Below are 24,193 nucleotides of genomic sequence, written 5' to 3' on the forward strand. Positions count from 1 at the left end.
ATTATCAGAAAGAAAAGACTTTTAGAACTTACAGTGTCCAAGCACTTAGATCATATAATATTATAATATATCTTATATGTTAGTTAAATGTATTATTTTTAAACTAATTTAAAGGGATCCTATCGTGCCAGGAAAAGAAACCCATTGTGATTAATAGGTCACCCTCTCCCTCGGGGGCCCCCCTTCTGTGGGGCTGATTAAAACCCCTTAAGCCACTTACCTGAATCCAGCGCCGCTGTCCCTCGACGCTGGGTCAGACTCCGCCCACGCTCCTTCCCCGCGTATGTCAGCCTGCAGGGGAGACCTAATGCGCATGCGCGGCAATGTCCGTGTGCGCATTAGACCTAACCATAGGAAAGCATTATTCAACGCTTTCCTATGAGGAAATTCTGATGCTGGAGGTCCATGTGGATGTCCAGCGTCAGATAACGGACCAAAAAGTACATTTGGGCTCTGGAAGCCCTCTAGTGCCTGTCTGTTAGACAGCCACAGAGGGCAGACTTTGAGCTGCAATGTAAACATTGCAGTTCTCTGGAATTGCAATGTTTAACATTGCATCACTAAGTGCAAAAGGGTCACAGCATCCAGACTACTTCAATTAGCTGAAGTGGTCAGGGTGCCTACATTGTCCCTTTAATGATACATGCACAAATATGGTTCTGAATATCACTCTTGCAATTTTAAGACTTCTTGTCAACCATTGAAATATCCTTTCTTGCCTTTATCCCTCTATCTTTACTTTTAACTTTTATTTTCTCTGGTTATATACTGATTATGATACTAAGGTTTTTACATTTGTTTTGATGGCTGCATTGTCTAATGCCATAAATGATAACGCATATCTGTATTGTAGGATATTTTTTATGTTTTCCCTTATATGTGTCTGTGTTTCTCTTTTTCTACATGTGTCTTGTTTCATTATGTCTGCAAAACTGTTGAAATAATGATGTACAAAAAATGCTAACTTCTGCCATCTGACGGGTAAAAGGCTATACCTGAAATAATGAAAGATTAATTGCAAAAAAGGGAACCAAAGGAGTATTTTAATAATTCTTCCTAAAAAAGAAAATAATTACTTTTTTTATCAGCTTTTCATCACTATAAAAGTAAAATTAATCAGTCTCCACGTAAAGTAGGTTGACAAAGAAAAACCTACAAGATTGTGAGAAAATGATCATACTCATATTCTATAAGAACCACGCATAATTGTTTTGTCTTTTATCTATCTTGGTTTGTTAGTCTAAATGAAATTCTATCCAGTGAGGTTTATTAAGATTAGCATGAAAGCTTTTCTTTCCATTTTGGAATGTTTCTTACAACCATTTTACAATTTGTTTATCAAACTTAACAGACAAGTAACCCAACAACTTCTCCCTAAACTGAACATGCTCATTTATTTTCAAATATATTATAGATAACTTCTGCATAATTCGAAGCATATGTTTTATGATGATTTAAGCTGCTAACATTTCAGTTTGTTTACATGTTTCTGAGAAGCTATTTATAATCTTGTGATTTTTATATTTTTGTAACAAGTATATTTTCTACAGTATTTTCACAGCATTTTGACTGGTGTTGAGTTAGGCTTTTAATGTGTATTCTAAATGTAAATTGAAAGAATTTCTTGAAAGACATTTCTTGAGATGAGTGAAATAGCTCCTATTCCTTAAGTAGTACATATAACTAGAGATGTCCCGAACATAGCTTTTTCGCGGTCGCCGCGGCGGACGAACATATGCGATGTTCGGACCGCCCCTATTCGTCATCATTGTATAATTTTGCTATATAAAAATTACATTTTCTCACTCATCCTATCCTTCTAGATTGTAAGTTACCACTGGTATTGGGTGCTCAACCTTTCTGTATTTGCTTGTCAAATTTTGTGTTGTCTCGGATGTATTGCACCTTTTTACTTTTTTACTTGTGCCGATGTGCAGCGCATTGGAATATATTGGCGCTTTATAAATAAAGTATAATAATAATTATATTATTACTTATTACTTGTGTAGTATACATGCTTTCTCAAATGAGTTGTTGTCATATGGGAATCTTGCTGTTTATGATCAGTGTGACATTTCTGACTGCACCAGTTGTAAAATGTTTTATAAAAATAATGGTTTTATTCACACCCAGAACTGTACATACTAGGCTAGTATCCCAGCTAGTGGAGCACATGATCTGTTGAAAAGTGGACCTACCAGCAGCAGAAGGTAGCAGGTGTTTGTAACAATAAAAGATCAACACATCATGGTAATAGTGATACACATCTGGCACAGTCATTCTATTCAAGGTCACTGACTTCAACATAGAGTGTGAACTCTTCTAGTAATTCTGCAGTGTCTACCCAAGTACACAGGAGATGGAATCCAGAAACATTAATTAATTAAAAATTTTAAATACATGAGCAGCAGGAAATCAGTGCTAAGAACCATAATTTAGTTTGCCTACACTACCCTTCCGTAGCTTGTTTGTGGCAGCAAGGGACTGGTTAGCATTGGGAAACCCAGTGACATAAGTAACTACCCAACACATAGAGTGTAACCCTATTCTTCCCAACACGCAGTGTGTACCCCTAAATACAAGCCAGTGGCCTTGCTTTGCCTATAAAGATAGAGAATAGTCAAAGACAAGTCAAGTATTATTGAAACCAGAAATCGGTAGAGCTGGTTCTAAGGTATCAGAAAACAGAGTAGTCAAGTGTAGCAGAGATAAAATCAGAGTAGACAGTAATATCAGAAGAACACACTATTGGGACCAATAGGAGGAACTACAAAAGGGCAGTGAACAAAGCTCATATATTGTACTTATAGTATGACCTGTTAACCACACGGCCTTGTCCCCAAAACGTGAGGCGCCAGTGAATATGACTTGAATCAGTGTCACTAGAGTGACGAATTTGAGGCACATGTGTCTTTTTATAAAAAGTGACCAAGGTGTATCGCTTTCTGTAAGTAGAGGCCACCCTCCCGAACCCCACATGATCTCCGCTAGGAGACAACAGAGAGAGGTACCCTGACACCCAAGTTCAAATCCTGGTCAGGCCACTTACCAGTAAGTTTCCTGTATCTGCCTCATAGATTGGAAGCTCATTTAAGCAGTGCTTTAGTCACCTCTAAATATCTTGTTGCTATAATTGTAAAACACTACAGAATATGTTGGTTTACATGATGATAATAGTACTAATGCAGTCTGCATATGCTGCTATGATGTCAGAAGCAGGCACAGCTTAACCACCATTATCCTCTGCTGTGCCACTTCCTATACAACATGTCTGTGCATCACTCATTCCTTTATTATCATCACTGATGTAAGGCTATAGACACAGCTGATGTCCATGATGCATAGTTCTAATTTTAATAAAGCCAAAGATGTGTTTTTTGTTGGGGTTTTTTTCCTGAAAGAAAGAGGTAAAGATGAATGTAATAGACTTGAACGTGATTGCATCGTAAGTAGGAAAGCATCTTGCAACCCTATCTCTATCTAGGTAGAGTAAAGCAAAAGAACTCAAGATGACTTGGTAAATAGCCATATCTGTTTTGAGTGCAAAAAAACAACACAAAACAGATTTTAGAAAGCAGCAGCATTTTCAGCATATTGTAGAGGTGTACTCATGGGACATCATGCCAGGCTAACTGTACTAGTAGCATATAGAAAAAGTCCTGATAGTGGAGTGCTGATTGTCAATAAAAATAGATGAGAATAGAGTATGAAAAATAGGAATACCTATGCAGTAATACACAAAATAACTATTAAAAACCTTTCTCTTCTAAATAATTCTATATAGCAAGTAGCATATATCCCAGAAAATACAGAAAACCTCAATTCAATACAATAATGGGAGAAAATGAATAAAAGTCCAGTAATGGTGTCCCAAAGAAATGTGTTAAGCTGTCCACTCCATCACATGGATCCATATATATGTAAAATATAGAAAAAAGGGGTATCAATATACCATGTACTTTTCATTTACCACACTGAAGATTGATAGTTAAACATCAATTGTATTCTAATGATATTTAAAAATATATAAAAAAAACTTTACACATGTATGTATAATTGGTCTTTTAAAAATCACAGAATTCCTAAATACACAAACCGGGCAAAAAGTAATGCAACCCACGCAGATTTGTAATGAATTTGCTCACTACTACGGCACTCTCTACAACCTGAAAGACGACCCAAACTCGCCCCATCCCACCCCAGCGTCCATAAGAGCATACCTTAACAAACTCGCACTCCCCCCAATTGACGCACAACAAACAGCACGACTCGTTGCCCCAATCACCACAGAGGAGGTGCTCCACCATATAGACGCAATGCCCAGAGGTAAAGCACCAGGCCCAGATGGGTACACTAATACATATTACAAAACATTCAAACACGAACTAGCCACTCCTCTTACTCAATTCTATAATGAAGCGACTAGACAGGGCTCTTTCCGCACTGAGTTCCTGTCAGCACACGTCATCACAATCCCTAAACCATGGAAACCTCTAACTACATGCCAAAACTTTAGACCAATATCCCTGCTCAACGCAGATGCTTATCTATACGCAAAAATCCATGTTGACCGCCTCAAAATAATACTACCTTCCCTAATACACATAGATCAAGTAGGATTCGTGGCAGGCAGGCAGGGCCCGGAAAACACCAGGAAAGTCCTTAACATTTACCACCTCCTAAAACGGACTAAAACAGAGAGCATTATGCTCTCGCTAGACGCTGAAAAAGCGTTTGATCACCTTAACTGGCATTTCCTACACGAAGCCCTGACACTCTACGGCTTTCCACCACCCTTCCTATCTGTCATCCAAGACTTATACAGTAACCCCACGGCAACAGTGCTGACCTCAGGATTCTGCTCTCAACCCTTCCCGATCACTAACGACACACGCCAAGGATGCCCTCTATCTCCCCTCCAGTACGTCCTAGCCCTTGAGCCCCTGGCGATAGCCATCCGCGATAACAATAGCATTCATGGTGTGTCACTTGGCCAAACGGAGTATAAACTTAATCTCTTCGCAGACGACATACTACCCACACTCACCCAACCACTCATTTCTCTCCCATCACTACACATAGCATTACACGCATACAGTCAACAATCCTACTACAAACTTAACATAACCAAAACACAAGCGATGTGCCTCAACGTACCTAGAACAACGGAAGACATCCTAAAATCAGCCCACGAATACGACTGGAGAGTAGACCACCTAACGTTCCTAGGCATCAGAATAACTAACAAACCTATCGACCTATTCACAGCAAACTACACAAAACTGAAATCGAAAAACAACTGCTCAGCTGGAAAAATCTGTTCCTTTCCTGGGTCGGGAGAATAGCTGCAATCAAAATGACAATACTCCCCAAAATACTATATCTTTTCCGGTCACTGCAAATCAAGATCCCACAAAACTATTTGACAAGCCTGCAAGCAATTCTACTACGCTTCAGCTGGAATGGGAAGCACCCCAGAGTTCCTAAGGCCCTGCTCTTCAGACACACAAAACAGGGGGAATGGGATTTCCAAACCTAAAATCATACTACTATTCAGCCCTACTCACGAATGCCATCAGCGCACACTCAACGGAACACCCCCCTCAATGGGTAGCATTAGAAAGCCAGTTCTGCACCAACAAAGACCTGTCTTCCACGCTGTGGACCCCCCAACACACAAGACCAAGATACATGGACATGTTGCCCACCACCAAACTCTTACTGTCAACGTGGGACGGCTGCAGAAGAAAGCTATGCTCGGCCCCCCCTTGGGCACTAGCTGCTCCCATCAAAATCTTACACCATTGCAATGGCACATTCCCGCACCTAAAATGGGAAGAAAGAGGCATCACACACATATTCCACCTCTACACGTCTGAAGGCCTGAAACCCTTCCTGGACTTACAAATCGCGTTTGCTCTCCCTCCGAACTTCACGTTTGCTTACCTCCAAATAAAAGCTCTACTGAATGAAAACTCAAATCACACAAGGAGACAGACATTACAGACCACGGCGATGAAGTTCGAACCATAATGCATGACAGCACTACCCCTGAAGATAGCCTCACAAATACTGACACGGGAGAAACCTGGAAATTCATGTATGACTGGCAAGAAGATCTCCAAACATTTATCTCCCCACAAGAATGGAAGAAAATCTTCACAGCGCACGAAGGAATGTCCACCTGCGCAGCCCACTTCGAGACGTCACGTAAAGTACTATATAGGTGGTACATGGTACCCTCTCGATTACACTTCATGTACCCAGAAGTGACAGATGTATGCTGGCGTTGTAAGTCACACAGAGGCACAATGTTGCATGTATGGTGGACCTGCAACACTGTAAACGAACTCTGGAAAACTGAGAGATTAGTTCAAGAAACTACGGACTGTACCCTACCACACAAACCAAAAACGATACTCTTACGGTCGCTACCAGATAACATCCCCAAACCAGCAAAAAAAAATGATATATCTCATATTGAGCAGAGTGTCCACTCTAATAGCTAGAAACTGGAAGACCACTACTCTCCCCTCAATCCAAGAAATTACAACCCTGATGTCGACAACAGTGGAATATGAACTCCTTATGTGGAACCAAATGAAGATAGGGAAAATGAGCCCTTCCATAGATGAGATGTGGCAAACTTACCTATTAAAGCAGAAGCTACCTACACAACCTCCATAGCCTATTGCGACGAAAGGCTACCATAATTCAGAATCCACACAATGCTTACCACAAAGACCAGAGGTCTCTACTTGCCACTCACATGATACACCAACGCACCACATGACGATGCATGACCCTAGACATGACTCTCATTCCTCAGTTGACCCCTGCCGGGACAGACTTCACCAGATACCGCACCCACTACCTTCACCAGGTTTCTTTACCCCACCTTCTCCCTCCCAACCCCCAACCCCTCCCCTCAACCCCCAAACCTTGGCATCGAGCCTTGACGAGGAACACGACAACACGCCCCAGACCCTCACACGACATCATCAACGTAGGTGTTACAAAAGAGCCACCCCACACAGGTATCTACTGTTGCTCGAGCCACGTAGACGTATAAACATCACAAGCCCCAATGAGCTTAGAATGGGAGACAACACCTAGTAATTTGAACTGTCAGACCTTTCTGACGGAGCTACAGCTAGACAGTGAACAGCAAACCCATACCTGACTTGAGCACTTGGAACAAACTTAAGTACCACGCTCTTAAGGGTAATATGTCACACGTCCAATGTTTAATCTGATGTTCGCACCTACCACATAATGTGCAAATTGTTAATACTGACACCATGTTATGTCGTGTACTGTGAAAGATTCCTCATTGTATGAAAAATGCATTGTAAACATGCTAATTGTGTCATATTGAACAAAACCTTTTTGATCCCCCACCCCGCTTTCCTTCTGAATCCCCATACTATTTGAAAACAATAAAAAATAAGTTCCAAAAAAAATTAAAAATCACAGTTTAAGCCATGAGAAAGTCCAGACCTTATTTTGAAAATGTTCGGCGTCCCGAAACAGCTGAATATTGGCGCTGGAGAGGTTTCAAACAATGGTCTTTACTGGAACAAAGATGATAGATGATGGCTGATAGTCTTAATCTTATCACTATCAGCCATCATCTATCATCTTTTCAAATAAGGTCTGGACTTTCTCATGGCTTAATCTGTGATTTTTAAAAGACCAATTATACATACACGTGGAAAGTTTTTTTTCTATATTTTCTATATTTTTAAATATCGTTAGAATAAAATAGATTTTTAACTATCAATCTTCAGTGTGGTAAATGAAAAGTACGTGGTATGTTGATACTCCTTTTTTTTCTATCTTTTACATATATATGGATCCATGTGATGGAGTGGACAGCTTAACACATTTCTTTGGGACACCATTACTGGACTTTTATTCATTTTCTCCCATTATTGTATTGAATTAAGGTTTTTTCTGTATTTTCTGGGAAAATATGCTACTTGCTATATAGAATTATTTAGAAGAGAAGGGTTTTTAGTAGTTATTTTGTGTAGTAGTAGCATGACAGCCTTACACCTATCAATCAAACATATAACTGCAACTCCATGCCCAGTGGCATTCTGCACTTCCTTAAACTAAAATTTCAGAGTTGAGATCAGTGCTAAAGCCAACTTTTGGGTTAAGCCAGTGGAGAATGGCTTATCCCCTTAAAGTAAGAGTGCACCCAAAGTAGTCCTGGCACCATAACAACTCCATCTAAATTAAGCCTGGATTGTTCCTATAACTCTACAATCTTAAACCCTCTAAACATGATACAGACACATGATACAGCAGGGACATTGCCCCTGCTCTTTCCCAATATATTGATTTCCATCAAACACACATCCACTGCCTATAGAGTATCGAGGAAAGGAACTTTGAATGTGTCCCACATGTTTCTTTCAGGGTCCTGGCTTTTTTGCCTTGTATAAAGCATTGTTCATGTACTAGATTGAATGAAAAAAACAAAAAACATTATTTTACAATATAATGTGTTTTATTACTTCAAGCTACCAGCTGGTTGATACCCTTATGGTAAGCAATCATGTATCTTAGTGGACTTGTATTAACTAAAACATTCCGCTTCATACAATTCAAAAACAATATTGCAAATTCTAATTCCAATCTTTATTCTTTGTTCTAATTAAATGTTCCTTGAATTCATAATCTTCTGAAATCAAACTGCCTTTTGCAAATGCTTATGTACCACTAATTAGTGCAAATATATGTTTTGTTCATCTGTTGAGTATAAATAATCTACTAAATAAGTCTCCATGTGATAGGGTATTTGCATAATTGCATCTGAATTAGCTCTTGCTTACAAGGGAATGACACAGAGAAGGATGTATTCTTCCTCAATCCTTTGGAGAGTCTTAAGAAAAATGCATCAATGGATTTTGAGGATCACAAAATATGCTTCTTTTATGGTAGTTCATTAGCACAGTTTGATATGTATATTTTTTCTATGTTAATTATACTGACATATCTATATATATATACACATACAAAAATTGACAACTTCCCACAGTCTTGTCATATTTAAATTATTTTTTTATGCACAAGGTTTGATTTCCTGTTGGTAATTGGTAAGGCATTTGATTTGAAGAGCTAGGTGCTTGCTATTGATTGTTGGTTAATTAGCTATTGTTTGCAAATAAGCATAGGCCTTCCCAGGTGTTAAACATTCCTAGTGGGTGGTGATTTTAGGAGTTATATAAGGGTTGTGGTCATTAGCTTTGCTAATATAGCTTGATTGCTACATCTAAGTGCTGCTTCAAAGTGTGTGATTGGAGATATTCTTGACAGTGCTGCTTCAAAGTGTGTGATTGGAGATAATCTGGAGAGTACTTCTTTAAAGTGTGTGATTGGAGATATTCTGGAGATAAAACTGGAGGTAATTTGAGGTATACAGGAGGACAAAAAAAAATAAAGATTTGTTTGATTGAAGTTATTCACCTCATTAAAATGGCAGACTTAGTACAGTGTAATAGTTGTTATGCATTTGTTTCACATTCCACTTTTTGGAGATTTGGATGCTGTCTAATCTGTGGACTGTTCTCTATATTGCGGCAGGAGATTGTATTTTTGAAATCTGAGATTTGTAAATTATATGGTAAACAAACTCAGACTGGAACAGCTGCAAAGCCACTTCCGCAGAAATGTACTAGGAATGGCAGATGGATTACTGTAGGATCTAGTAGACTTAGAGTTGTGGATAAAAGGCATATTGCACAGTCTGTTGCTCTACATAATTCATTTTCAGCACTTTCAGAGGGTAGTGGTGTTGTGGAGACAGGCTTAGGCACTAAGGGTAGTGGTGTTTGGAGACTGCCTCAGGCACTGCCTCTCATAAATGAGAAAAGGAAAGTAAAACAAGGATTAGTTAGATTAAAAACAAAAGAAGGCAGGTAAGTAGTAGAGGATAAAAGTCTAGCTGAATATTTTTGTTCAGTGTTTACAGATGAAAATGAAGGAAAGGGACCTCAGTTAGGAAAATGGACAAATGAGTCATTTGTTACATGTGAGTTTACAGAGGAAGAGGTTATATTTCAACTGTCAATAGTAAGACAAATAAGTCAATGGGACCTGATGGAATATACCCAAAGTTATTAAAAGAGCTTAGTGGTGTACTAGCAAAACCATTAACAGATTTATTTAACCAATCATTGTGAACAGGAGTAGTCCCAGAAGATTGGAAGTTAGCGAATGTTGTGCCCATTCACAAGAAAGGTAGGAAGGAGTCGGGCCACTATAGGCCAGTAAGCCTTACTTCAGTAGTGGGGAAAGTAATGGAAACCATGTTAAAGAATAGGATTGTTGAACATCTAAAATCAAATGGATTTCAAGATCAGAGGCAACATGGGTTTACTTCAGGGAGATCATGCCAAACTAATCTTATTGATTTTTTTGATTGGGTAACTAAAATAATAGATTGGGGTGGTGCAGTAGACATTGCTTACCTAGATTTCAGTAAGGTTTTGACACTGTTGCACATAGAAGGCTTATCAATAAACTGCAATCTTTAAGTTTGGATTCTAATATTGTTGAATGGGTAAGGCAGTGGCTGAGTGACAGGTAACAGAGGGTTTTAGTCAATGGAGTATATTCGAAACATGGGCTTGTCACCAGTGGGGTACCTAGAAAATCTGTACTTGGACCCATTCTCTTTAATATTTGTATTAGTGATATTGCAGAAGGTCTTGATGGTAATGTATGTCTTTTGCTGATGATACTAAGATATGTAACAGGGTTGATGTTCCAGGAAGGATAAGCCAAATGGCAAATGATTTAGGTAAACTAGAAAAATGGTCAGAGTTGTGGCAACTGACATTTAATGTGGATAAGTGCAAGATAATGCATCTTGGACGTAAAAACCCAAGGGCTGAGTCCAGAATATTTGATAGAATCCTTACCTCAACATCTGAGGAAAGGGATTAAGGGTGATTATTTCTGATGACTTAAGGGTAGGCAAACAATGTAATAGAGCAGCAGGAAATGCTAGCAGAATGCTTGGTTGTAAAGGGAGAGGTATAGCAGTAGAAAGAGGGAAGTGCTCATGCCATTGTACAGAACACTGGTGAGACCTCACTTGGAGTATTGTATGCAGTCCTGCTGTCACATTCATACATCATTAATATTGTACATTTACCAATAATATTTTACATTGTAGTTATATATGATGTGTAAAATATGTTACAGCGTGTCTTAAACAATAGTCGGTAAGGAGAGCTGAAAATAGTAGTAAAACACAAACATTTGCTATATAAAATTAGAAGAATTTTACAAGAAATAAATCAGCTTATCACATAAGCCGATGCAATTCATTTATATACAAAAAGAGCAAATATAAAGAATGTTTTATTTGTGGAAATAAATCTCATCTTTATAGGAAATGCTTAAAAAGTTACCATAGACAAAAAACCTCTACATGGCACAAGAGAACACATTACAAATTATTTTATTGAAGAAAAAGCAGATACAATTATCAAACATTGTTGAATTATTGATTCAGGTGCAACATTGCACATGTGTAAAGATTCTAATGTCTTCAAAAACTTAGACAATAATGTTACAGAAATGGCGAGCATTACTAATTGCAACAAACTGTCTATACAAGGATGACAATGTGTTGCAAAAGAGAAGACATTAAAACAACAAATTGCAAAGTTTAATTTCTAAATTAACACACACAAATACATAGCCAAGAATTACTCAAACTGTATCAAATTGTGGCATAAAAAACTTCAGAGACTCAAAGACTTCAAGGCAATGTCTGATTAAAGGTTTAGCATAAGGAATAGACATACATGCTTGTCAAATAGATCACACCAGAGAAGTATGTGATTGTTGTCTAATAGGAAAAGGTACAAACCCATGATTCCCAAACAGAGTCAAATAAACAATAAAGCCTTTGCAACTCATTCACTCAGATATGTTTGTTCCAACATGTGCCAATGTTGGTGTTTAATAAGTAAATACTAACATGTATTGATGATTATTACAGATAGTGTATGAATTGTCTCATCAAAGATTGCAGAGAAGTTGAAAGTCTACATTGTGAGAGTTGAGAACCAGTTGGGGTTTATTTTAGAGAAAGCAATAAAACCATGCATATAATATGGCTGGGCTCAACAATACAAAATATTTGAAGATTTATTGATGGAGCTGGTTAGTAGACAGTTTAGGCACTCAAGTAACCTAGTAACAAAGTTACCAAGTTGGAGAAGGATAGAGCACATTGGAAATTATAGACCTGTGAGTTTAACTTCTGTGACTGGGAAAATGTTTGAAGTGCTATTAAGGGATAATATTCAGGAATTCATTGGGAAGATCTTTGTTATTAGCAATAATCAACATGATTTTATGAAACATAGGTCATGTCAAACTAACCTAATTGCATTCTACAAAGAAGTAAGTAGAAGTATAGTTGCAGTGGATGTGATCTACTTGGATTTTAGCAAGGCATTTGATACGGTTCCTCACAATAGGTTAGTCTTCAAACTAAAAAAAATTGGTCTAGATGAATATTCTTGTTCTTGGGTAGAACATTGTCTTAAAGATAGAGTACAATGAGTTGTCATTAATGGTAAATTTTCAGGAAGGACAAAAGTTGTAAGTGGTGTCCTTCAGGGTTCTGTTTTGGGACCGCTTCTATTTAACATATTTAGAAATGATCTTGAAATAGGCATTGAAAGCCATGTTTCAGTGTTTGCAGATGACACAAAACTTTGTAAAGTAATAAAATGTGAGCAGGATATCGCTCTGCTGCAGAGGGATTTGGATAGATTGGGAGACGGGGCACTAGAATGGCAGATGAAATTTAATGTAGAAAAATGCAAAGTTATGCACTTTGGGGTCAAGGATGCACAAGCAACTTACACCCTAAATGGTAGTGAATTAGGGATAACCACACACAATAAGGATTTCAGAATTGTTATAGACAACAAATTAGGCAGCAATATGCAATGTCAATCTGCAGTTGCTAAGGCCTGTAAGGGTTTGCCATGTACAAATAGGGGCATAAATTCTCGGGATGAAAATATAAATTTGCCTCTGATAAATTGCTGGTAAGACCACACCTTGAATATGCTGTGCAATTTTGGGCACCTGTTCTAAAGAAGGATACTATGGCACTAGAAAAAGTGCAGAGACAAGCTTCAAAATTGATAAAAAAGAATGGAGCATTTTGGTTACGAAGAAAGGTTAACAAGGGGATAAGATAACATTATACAAATATATTCGGGGCCAGTACAAACCATTATCTAGAAAATCTATTTATAAACAGGGCTATACATAGGACACGAGGTCATGTATTTACGCTGGAAGAAAGGAGATTTCATCTAAGGCAAAGAAAAGATTTTTTTTTTTTTTTTTACAGTAAGAGCAATAAGGATATGGAATTCTCTGAAGAGGTGGTTTTATCAGAGTCCATACAGATGTTTAATCTGCAATTGGATAAATACTTGCAAAAACATAACATACATGGATATTATTTCTAATTAGTAGGGTAATAGCTGCTTGATCCCAGGAGACATCTGACTGCTATTTTGGGGTCAAGAAGGAATTTTTTTTCCTAGTTTGTTGCAAAATTGAAAGCGCTTCAGACTAGGTTTTTTGCCTTCTTTTAGATCAACAGCAAAAACATATGTGAGGAAGGCTGAACTTGATGGACACAAGTCTATTTTAGCTATGTAACTATGTAACTATGGATCAGTAATATTATATATATCTTTTATCTTTGTTTTTTAATCTTTATTTAATTTTTAATACTTTGTCCAATAAATAGATTTCCTGTTATAGTTACCTTTATTCTTCAGCACTGGCACTTTGTTTCTTGGTCTTAAAGGGAAAGTGTCACCCCAAAAGTGGACACAATACTTACATAATCAGAGGTAGGTCTAAGGTGAATAAGGTGAGGAAATCTCTGTGGTAGTGTGAATTTTTACCTTTTGGTTGTTTAAATACTACACCTAGATATGATCTATTTAGATTTTTCCAGTCTTTTATGCTGTAACCTGAGAAATACTTTGGAAAGTTGGAGAACTAGAGATATGGTTGCCACCTGAAAAGTGCATATGATCTTTTTGTTTAGAGCCTATGTCTGAAAAGGCAATATAAATGATTTTGGATACAATACATATAACATCTGATTCCATATTTTGACAATATTGCATATAGTATCAACCCCTTATGTTGCTTTGAGGGGTAAGTTTCTTATATTTTCTAAGGCTCTGCACTCTCACTCGAATGATTTAGGTGGTGGGCCATATCACCTAAACACTGGGCTTGCTTTTTGATTTGTTTTTGTCAATCTTTATTTTTGATGTGCAAAGATGAACAACAAGCTTGTAATGCCACAACAGCGATTTCAAGCTATGCAATAACAGACATAATAGAACAGTGTCATGGATTTCAGGATAAATGCTAATTTTTTATATATAAGAGGTCAAGCAATATTTACCATTCTCGATAACCGTAACATATCAGTAACATCAAAGCAATTATGCTTAGTTTGCTAATCATTACGTGATATATGGAGGGTATGCGTTTTGTATGATAAAGTGAACATAGTGGAAGCCTGACGTGTGTAGAAATGTTATCACGACTAAATACACAGCTAAGCATAGAACACTATAAAGTGCTAACAATGATAATGCCCACAATAGTAAAAATATATAGAAAGGGCAACTCAGAGTGTACTACAAAGTGCAGAAAGTATAAATAATTTTGAATGGAAAATCAGTGCATAAGTGAAAAAAATAGTATAAAAGCTTACAATAATCTTTTAACAATGGAGTCTCTTGGTATTTTCACAGGGATATGTTGAAACATAATGCAAATAAATACAAAGGGAAACAAATATAGTGTAATACTGCAACACTGCTATATGAAAGATCTGTAAATGAAAATAAACTCACAAGGAGAGACCAGTGAAAGTCTGCTCTAACTTTAAAGGCTTGGTCCCATAACGCAGGATTGGTGTATGGCAGATGATCAGGACAGCAGTTGGATAAGTAGAAATTCTTTCTTTATTTAACATAAAAGTAAAAATCACAAAGTGATATAGCTTTTTAGTCCCAATGTAGTTCTCGCCCTTCAAAAATACTGCTTTCCAAATTTGCAATTAACTGTAGCATATGGAGTATACTGTGTAAAGGGGAGTCCTTCGAGGAACTTGAGCGTCGACGTTGTGCGTAATGCAACGTGATGATGTTGTGAGTAATGGAATGTGATGATGCATTTCGCCTTGGCGCTTCCTCAGGTCATGTTGTGGTCCTGCTGTTCTGTTCAATTTAAGTCTGCTTCAGTGGGCGGAGTAGTCTCATAGTAATTAGTAAATAAGTCCTTCTAAGCAACATAAGTCCAGTGGCTATATGCCTGTTAAACATATCAGGTGCGCTATTTTTTGGTATATATCCTAAACCCTGATTCTGAAAGAAAATCACGAAACAATGGCATAGGATATATAACAATATAGTAAAAATTCACATAAATTCACATAATTATATACAAAGCAAAAAAGGAGACTTATATAGCTAAAAAACAAAAACAAATAAAAACATGACAAACCTACTAAAAGGGAGAAAAAGGATAAGCACTAGAATAAGAGAGAAACAAAAATTAAAAATAAAATATTAAGTGGACTAAAAACCCTATAGCATAAAAAAAAGTATTTATAAAAAGTTAAAAATCAAACTCTATATTAAGTCCTTTAGGTTCTAAGGTTTCCAATTTATGCACTCACTTCATATCTTCTTTTCCAATATTTTGTATATAGTTTCATACCCGTCATGACTTTTTAACCATTTGTATCCCTAAGAAGGTTAAACCTCTGGGGTCTTTATTGTAGTTTTTTAAATGTGCAGAAACACTATGTGAGTCAAAGCTTTCCACATGTTATTTATGTGCTCATAGATTCTCTTATGTAAAGGGTGGATAGACCTGCCCACATATTGGAGTCCACATGGGCAGATTAAAAGATTACATTTTTGTTAAAACATGTTATAAAATCATTAATTTCAAATTCTTCATCTTTATATTTAGTTTTAAATTTATTAATGCCCTTGATAGTCCTATTTTTACTGCATTTGCAGCCAACATATTTTCTGCATGAGTAAAAACCTTTTTTTATTTGTATTTAAAAAAAAGTATTAGGGTTATCGGTTTTAGGATGATTAAAAGTTAGGATTTGTTTGAGACTTAGAGCACCTCTAAAGGTAATTAGTTGTCAGGGCTCCGCGGGCAGCGGTGAGGGGAGGCTGCAATCCGCTCGCAGCACTCACCCTCGGTCCGTCGCTGCCCGCGGTCCCCCCTCCTCTTACCGGTCGACGAGCGGCGTCCTCTCCTCTTGACACGCCGCTTGCGTCCTCTCCTCCTCCTCCCCCCAGCGGCAGCATGTCTAACGCTGCATGCTGGGAGCCGGCACCCATATCAGTACGCCGGGGTCACTCACGTGACCTGGCGTTAAAGCGACAGTACAAAAATCACAGTGGGGGGTATAGATACCCCCACGTGTGTTTGTTAATTCTGATTGGAAGTTATCCAATCAGAATTAAGGCTAGGATATTTATACTTACCTTTCCTGCCTCTCAGTGCCCTGTTGTGGTCTTTGCTTTATGTATTGATACTGAACGTGTGCTTTCTGGTTACGTACTCTCTGGCTTGTTATACTGACTTTGTGACTTTCTCCTACCCTTTGACCTTTGCTGCTGTGCCCGAACCCATTGCCACTCCAGTACCCGTTCCTGCTCATGTAGTCCATATGACACCGCCACAGCGCTATAGTGGTGACCCAGCATTGTGTCGTGGTTTCCTCAATCAAATTGACATCCATTTGGTGATGAATCCACGTTCCTATCCCACCGACAGATCCAAAATTGCCTTTTTGATAAACCACCTGTCTGGGAGAGCTTTAGCATGGGCAAACCCCATGTGGGAAAATATGTCTCCTATGACCTTTGCAGATTTTTTGTCAGCATTCAAACGCACGTTTGATCAACCCGGGAGGGTTGCCTCTGCTGGCAAAGCTCTGCTTAGGGTTCGACAGGGTAACAGATCTGTAGCGGATTATACTATCGAATTCCGCACTCTAGCAGCTGAAGTGGTTTGGAATAACGACGCCCTCGTAACAGCCTTTCAGGAGGGTTTGGCCGCTTACATACTGGATGAGATAGCATCCAGGGAACTGCCTGTCCTTCTAGATGATATTATAGACTATGTAATCCTTATTGATAACCGCATTAGAGAGAGACGTAGTCAAAGACGGCTGGATACACGGGTGTTACCTGCTCTACCCAGTACTGCATTACTAGCGTTACCCGCTCCTAGGCAACCATCCCCCGAACCCATGCAATTGGGTGCTACGGGGTTAACTGAGGCTGAAAGAACGTATCGTAGAAGGGAGGGGTTATGTCTTTTTTGTGGAAAGAGGGGGCACCACTGTAATACATGCCCTAAATTACAGGGAAACTCCAGCACCTAAGGCCTAGAGAGGGGTCGGCCTCGGGTTATGACTTTGTCCCCTCATGTGTCCATCTCCAGACCATTTATTACGGTCTCTCTTTTGGTCAATAAAACCACCATAACAACTAAAGCCTTGATCGATTCAGGTGCGGCTGACAACCTTATGGATGAGCCCTTTGCCAGAACCGCAGCCTTGACTTTGATCCAAAAGGCCACACCCTTGGCCGTTGAGGCCATAGATGGTAGACCACTTGAGAGACCTCTGGTGACCCATGAAACCCAAGATATAGTTATGTCTGTGGGTGCTTTACACAAGGAAAGGTTAACCTTCCAAATAATTGACTCCCCTACCGCTTCCATTGTTCTGGGTTTTCCCTGGTTAGTGAAACACAACCCAGTACTTGATTGGGGTTGTTTAGACATACTCTCCTGGGGGGAATCCTGTCAACGAGACTGTATGGCCCAAGTACGTCCCGTTTGTTTACTTAACGTGCCCACGGCTAAACCGCTTTCTGTTTCTGTCCCTTCTGTGTATGCAGACCTTGCTTTGGTTTTCGAAAAAAGGGAGGCAGATAAGCTACCCCCACACCGTGAGTATGACTGTGCCATAAATCTATTACCGGGTACTATGCCTCCTAGGGGTAAGGTCTACCCTCTTTCTGAGAAAGAAAACCAGGTCATGGAGGAGTACATACGGGAGGCCTTAAGTAAAGGTTTTATTAGAAGGTCCTCCTCTCCTGCCGGGGCTGGTTTCTTTTTTGTGGCAAAAAAGGAGGGCGATTTGAGACCGTGTATAGACTACAGAGCCCTAAACAATATAACAATTAAAAATGCCTATCCGATCCCCCTCATTACTGAATTGTTTGATCGTGTCAAAGGATATTTTACTAAACTAGACCACAGGGGGGCTTATAACCTTGTTCGTATCAAGGGGAACGATGAATGGAAAACGGCGTTCAATACACGTAGTGGGCATTACGAGTATCTGGTCATGCCTTTTGGATTGTGTAATGCTCCTGCCGTTTTTCAGGATCTCATAAACGATGTCCTTAGAGATCTACTGCATGTCTGTGCTGTAGTCTACCTTGATGACATACTTGTATATTCTCCAGATTTGAAGACACATCATACTCATGTTAGGATGGTGCTTAAGAGGTTGTTGCAGAACGGTCTTTATTGTAAATTAGAAAAATGCTTATTCGACCAAACTTCTGTACAATTCCTGGGTTATGTTATTTATGAACAAGGATTCAGCATGGATCCTTCTAAATTGGAAGCCATATTGTCCTGGCCCCTTCCCCAAGGGCTTAAGGCAATACAGCGATTTATAGGGTTTGCCAATTATTATAGAAAGTTCGTTAAAAACTTCTCATCCATTATTTCCCCTATCACTAAACTGACAAAAAAGGGTTTACACCCCAGGGTTTGGAATCCCAATGCTATTGTGGCCTTCGAGACTCTAAAAAAGGCATTTGCCACTGCCCCTGTGTTACACCATCCTGATCCTTCCCTTCCCTTTGTACTGGAAGTAGACGCCTCTGAATCAGGTATAGGAGCAGTGTTGTCACAAAGACAATCATATGACGAACCCCTCCTTCCCTGTGGTTACTTTTCTAAACGCTTGTCAGAGTCTGAAAAGAATTACGACGTCGGGAACAGGGAATTATTGGCTATAGTGATGGCATTTAAGGAATGGAGGTACTTGTTAGAAGGAGCTAGACACAAGATTCTGGTTATAACCGATCATAAAAATCTATCCTATATCGCAGATGCTAAGAGGTTATCCTCCCATCAGGCTAGATGGTCTTTATTTCTCTCACGTTTTCAGTACATAATCACATACAGGCCTGGTTATCGAAATGTCAAGGCTGATGCTATCTCCCGCCAGTACGAACCTGTAGATTCTGTTACCTCCACTCCTGAGCCCATTGTACCCACAACTAATATAATAGCTACTACCCGTTTGGTTATCTCGTCTCTTTTTCTTGATGGTATCAAGTCATACCAATCCCAAGCACCCTCTGAGACTCCTATTGGTAAGCTGTCCTCTCCTCTTGACACGCCGCTCGCGTCCTCTCCTCCTCCTCCCCCCAGCGGCAGCATGTCTAACGCTGCACGCTGGGAACCGGCACCCATATCAGTACGCCGGGGTCACTCACGTGACCCGGCGATAAAGCAACAGTACAAAAATCACAGTGGGGGTATAGATACCCCCCACATGTGTTTGTTAATTCTGATTGGAAGTTATCCAATCAGAATTAAGGCTAGGATATTTATACTTACCTTTCCTGCCTCTCAGTGCCCTGTTGTGGTCTTTGCTTTATGTATTGATACTGAACGTGTGCTTTCTGGTTACGTACTCTCTGGCTTGTTATACTGACTTTGTGACTTTCTCCTACCCTTTGACCTCGGCTTGTTTCTCGTTATTCTGTTTTCTGGTTCCCCTTACTCGGCTTATCTCCTGACTATTCTGTGTGTGCTTAGCCCGGCCACTCTAAGGTCCGGTACTGCACACTTTCTGTGTGTGTGTCTGTGTGTTAGCGTGTTGGGTTCCCCGAATCGTGACATTAGTGGTTTATCCAGAATAATAGTATATAATTCCCTATCTTTCTTTAGGAGGTGCCAATGTTTGTTAATAATAGTCTTTATTAAAATTTAAAACTAAAGGCAATGTTTTTCTGACCATTTTTAGGTTTAGAAATTAAATCATTCTGGTCGAATTTTTGACTTCTTCTTAAGCTTTTACTAATAGATTGTTAGGGTATTGTTTCTGTGAGAATTTGTCCATCACTACTTTAGCCTGTGTTTCAAATATTTCTTTATCAGTGCAATTCCTCCTAAATCTCTGCAGTTGTCCTTTTGGCATATTGTTTAACCAAGGGGTATTTAACAGGCATATAGTCGCTGCACTTATGTTGCTTAGAAGGACTTATTTACTAATTATTATGAGACTACTCCACCCACGAAAGCGGACTTAAATTGAACAAAACGGCAGGACTACAACGTGATCTGAGGAAACCACCCAGGCGAAACGTGTCATCACGTTGCATTACACACGACTCCATTACGCACGACGTCGAAGCTAAAGTTCCCGGAAGGACTTCCCTTTACACAGTATACGCCATATGCTACAGTTAATGGCACATTTTGGAAAGCAGTATATTTGAAGGGTGAGAACTACATTGGGATTCTGCCTCTGTTGGAGGTTGGCTGATCTTGAATTGGGGTCTGCAAGAACCTCTTCAGCATACTGTATATATCCAGACATTGATTAGGCCAAATCAAATAATTTTTGTACATTTTTAATTTACACTTTTATGTCTTAATTAGTAGGAGCACAAACTAGAAACTAATAACTAATGATGTTGACCTGTTTTCAAATTCAAGTTAGGGAGCACTTGGGAAATAGTGACCATACTATCACTTTAAATTGATCTAAAAATACCTAATTTACATGGGCTGTACAAAAAATGCTTAATTTTAAAAAGGCTAATTTCAACAGGATAAGGGCATCTTTTTTATGACAAATTGCCTGGCAGGAACTATTCACTGGCAAAAACACGGAGGATAAATGAAAGTCATTAAACAAATTTTACAAAATTATATTTCTCAATGTATACAATGAAAAAAAAGGCATTCAAAACCTTTAAATCAGAGGGATTGAAAGAATCCTACAACAAATATAAGCATCCCAATATAGTTTACAAAAGGGTGATTAGATGAGTTAAACTAGAAGATGAAAAGCACAAGCCAAAAACAGCAAAACCATCCCCAATTTTTTAAAGTATATTTAAGTCAAAAAGGTTAAGAGTGAAAATGTTAGTCCATTGCAATCTGAGATGGGTGTGTTAATCAAGGAGGATTAGAGCAAGGCAAATATTCTAAATACTCCTTTCTTCAGTATATAGCAGAAGAATCTATGACTGTAGATTTCCAAATCTACTTACAACAAAAAGGTGACTGGTTAACACAGGATTAAGTGCTACAGAAATAAATAAAGTTAATGTAAACATAGTCCCAGGGCTAGATGGTATTCACCCTCAAGTACTTTGGGAGCTTAGTATAGAAATATCCATGCCCCTGTTTGTAATCTTTCAGGACTCTTTCCTTTAAGGAATTGGTCTTAAGGATTGGAGAAAATCAGATGTAGTGCCTATATCTAAAAAGGATTCAATAGTTCAATCTGGAAATTACAGACCTGTAAGCTTAACATCTGTGGTTAGGAAATTATTTGAAGGACTATTAAGGGATAACAAAAGCTTAGAGGAACTAAGTAGCTTGCTCTTCTGTAAATCCCCGCTCGGGTCTAGAAATATTTTTTGCTTACTTTTGCCATTATGGAGGGAACCAGTTCCAACTCATATCAGACTAATCCCTTCCATAAGGGCAGTCCAGAACCAAAATGCCGGCAAGTTCTCTCTGTACAAGAAGTACTGCAACAAAAATTGGATAAAAACAGGGGGTAGATGCAGTGCTTCATCCTTGACAAGGTATATGTGGAGAGAACCAGAGAAGAAATAATAGTGTAGTATTTAAAACTGTAGTGGTTATAGGTAAAATAAAAGATGTGCACTCTTACTTTCCTGGAGCTTCAATACAGCTCCAGTGTATGCACCTGGGAGGAATAATACCTGCCTATAGATCAAGTAAAACATGGCTCCTCTGATAGCGCTTGAAGTGGTATGATCCCCACTCAAGGATACAGGTTTAAGTATAAATTATTTCGTCCGTGTATATGTGGAGATAAACAAACAGAACCAAAATAGTGATAAAAAAGTTATAAACAATACATTTAACGTGTTTCTCCATGGATAGGCCTTAGGGGCACAACATCAGGATGACTGGAAGGAGGGAAGCGCACTGCGCTCCCCACCAGCCAGTTACTACTTGTAGTGTGGACGAGCAGGGCCGGCGCGTCCATAAGGCGGCACAGGCGGCCGCCTTAGGGCGCACGGGCTCTGGGGGCGCAAGATTTCAGTGACCGGCAGGAGGGAAGCTCTCCCTCCTGCCGGGCCACCATCTCGGCCCCCGGTGCTGTGTGCGGCTGTGCTGAGATCACATGCGGCGAGGGAGCTCTAACCTCTCTGCTCTGCTCCCTCGCGCGCTGTCTGACTGCTGATACCGCGGGAGCCGGAATATGACGTCATCTTCCGGCTCCCGCGGTATCAGCAGACAGGCAGCGCGCGAGGGAGCAGAGCAGAGAGGTTATAGCTCCCTCGCCGCGTCTGATCTCAGCACAGCCGCCCAGCAGCCCCACTGGACCCCAGGGAAGGATTCATCATCCACACCAGCTCTCCAGGTAGGGAGGCTGGGTGGAAAATATTTATTTGTAAAATAATTAGTGAGTGTATGTGTGTGAGTGTGTGTGAGTGTATGTGTCTGTGTGTGAGTGTATGTGTCTGTGTGTGTGTGTGTATGTGTCTGTGTGTGTATGTGTCTGTGTGTGAGTGTATGTGTCTGTGTGTGAGTGTATGTGTCTGTGTGTGTGTCTGTGTGTGTGTATGTGTCTGTGTGTGTATGTGTCTGTGTGTGAGTGTATGTGTCTGTGTGTGAGTGTATGTGTCTGTGTGTGAGTGTATGTGTCTGTGTGTGTGTGAGTGACGGCATGTGCGTCTGTGAGTGACGGCGTGTGCATCTGTGAGTGACGGTGTGTGCGTCTGTGAGTGATGGCGTGTGCGTCTGTGAGTGACGGCGTGTGCGTCTGTGAGTGACGGCGTGTGCGTCTGCGAGTGACAGCGTGTGCGTCTGCGAGTGACAGCGTGTGCGTCTGCGAGTGACAGTGTGCGTCTGCGAGTGACAGTGTGCGTCTGCGAGTGACAGCGTGTGTGTGTGAGTGAGTGCATCTGTGTGTGTGTATGTGAGTGCATGAGTGTGTCTGTCAGTGTATGATGAGTGTGTTTGTCAGTGTATGATGAGTGTGTTTGTCAGTGTATGAGTGTGTGTCTGTCAAATCAGTGAGAGTATGTTTGTCATTGAGTCTGTGTGTGACTATCAGTGTGTCTGTCAATGAGTCTGTGTCTGTCAGTGACGTCTGTGTGTTTGTCATTGAGTGTGTGACTGTCAGTGTGTACAGAGTGTAGCGGAGCGGAGCGCGGTACAGGAGCTTCTGTTTCCTGTACCTGGCCAGACTGACAGGAGGTGCTCACAGAGAGAGCACTCCCTGTCAGTTCGGCCGGGTACAGAAAACTGAAGCTCCTGTACCGCGCCCCGCTCCGCTACACTCTGTACACACTAACACACCAGGAAGGGGAGTGTGACCACTAAAGGGGTGTGGGGTGCACCAAGGGACAGGGAGGGAATGGGAGAGAAACACCAAGAGACAGGGAAAAGAGGGGGGAGGGGAGAAGAACACTAAGGGACAGGGAAGGGACCAGGGAGGGGCTGGTTAAGAGGCACATAGGTGAAGGGTTTTTTTTAGGGGGGGGGGCGGAAAAATGCATCTTCACCTATGTACCTAAAAATCCAAGCACCGGCCCTGTGGACGAGCGCAGTCCAGATCTTTCTGCCCGCGAAGCCCAGTCTCTGCCCGCCCACCTCCTACCCTGGTGTCTGACGCAGGCTGTGTGGAGGGGGCAGGGATATGAATGACATCATATCCCTGCTTCCTGTGTACCACACAGTGAGACTCGTGCCCAGTAATGGGGCTGGAGTGCAGGACGGGACTCCACAGAGCCGGGCAGCATGCACCCCAGGGACAAGATTTAACAGA

General features: G+C 40.1%; 1 protein-coding gene across 1 annotated transcript in view; it reads left to right on the forward strand.

Moving 5' to 3' along the window:
- Nucleotides 1-24,193, forward strand: part of LOC134615515 (bifunctional heparan sulfate N-deacetylase/N-sulfotransferase 4-like) — a 423,933-nt gene that overhangs the window by 212,916 nt on the left and 186,824 nt on the right. The window lies entirely within an intron of this gene.

Source organism: Pelobates fuscus, chromosome 6 (genome assembly GCF_036172605.1).
Source record: "Pelobates fuscus isolate aPelFus1 chromosome 6, aPelFus1.pri, whole genome shotgun sequence".
In the NCBI taxonomy this organism is placed as follows: domain Eukaryota; kingdom Metazoa; phylum Chordata; class Amphibia; order Anura; family Pelobatidae; genus Pelobates; species Pelobates fuscus.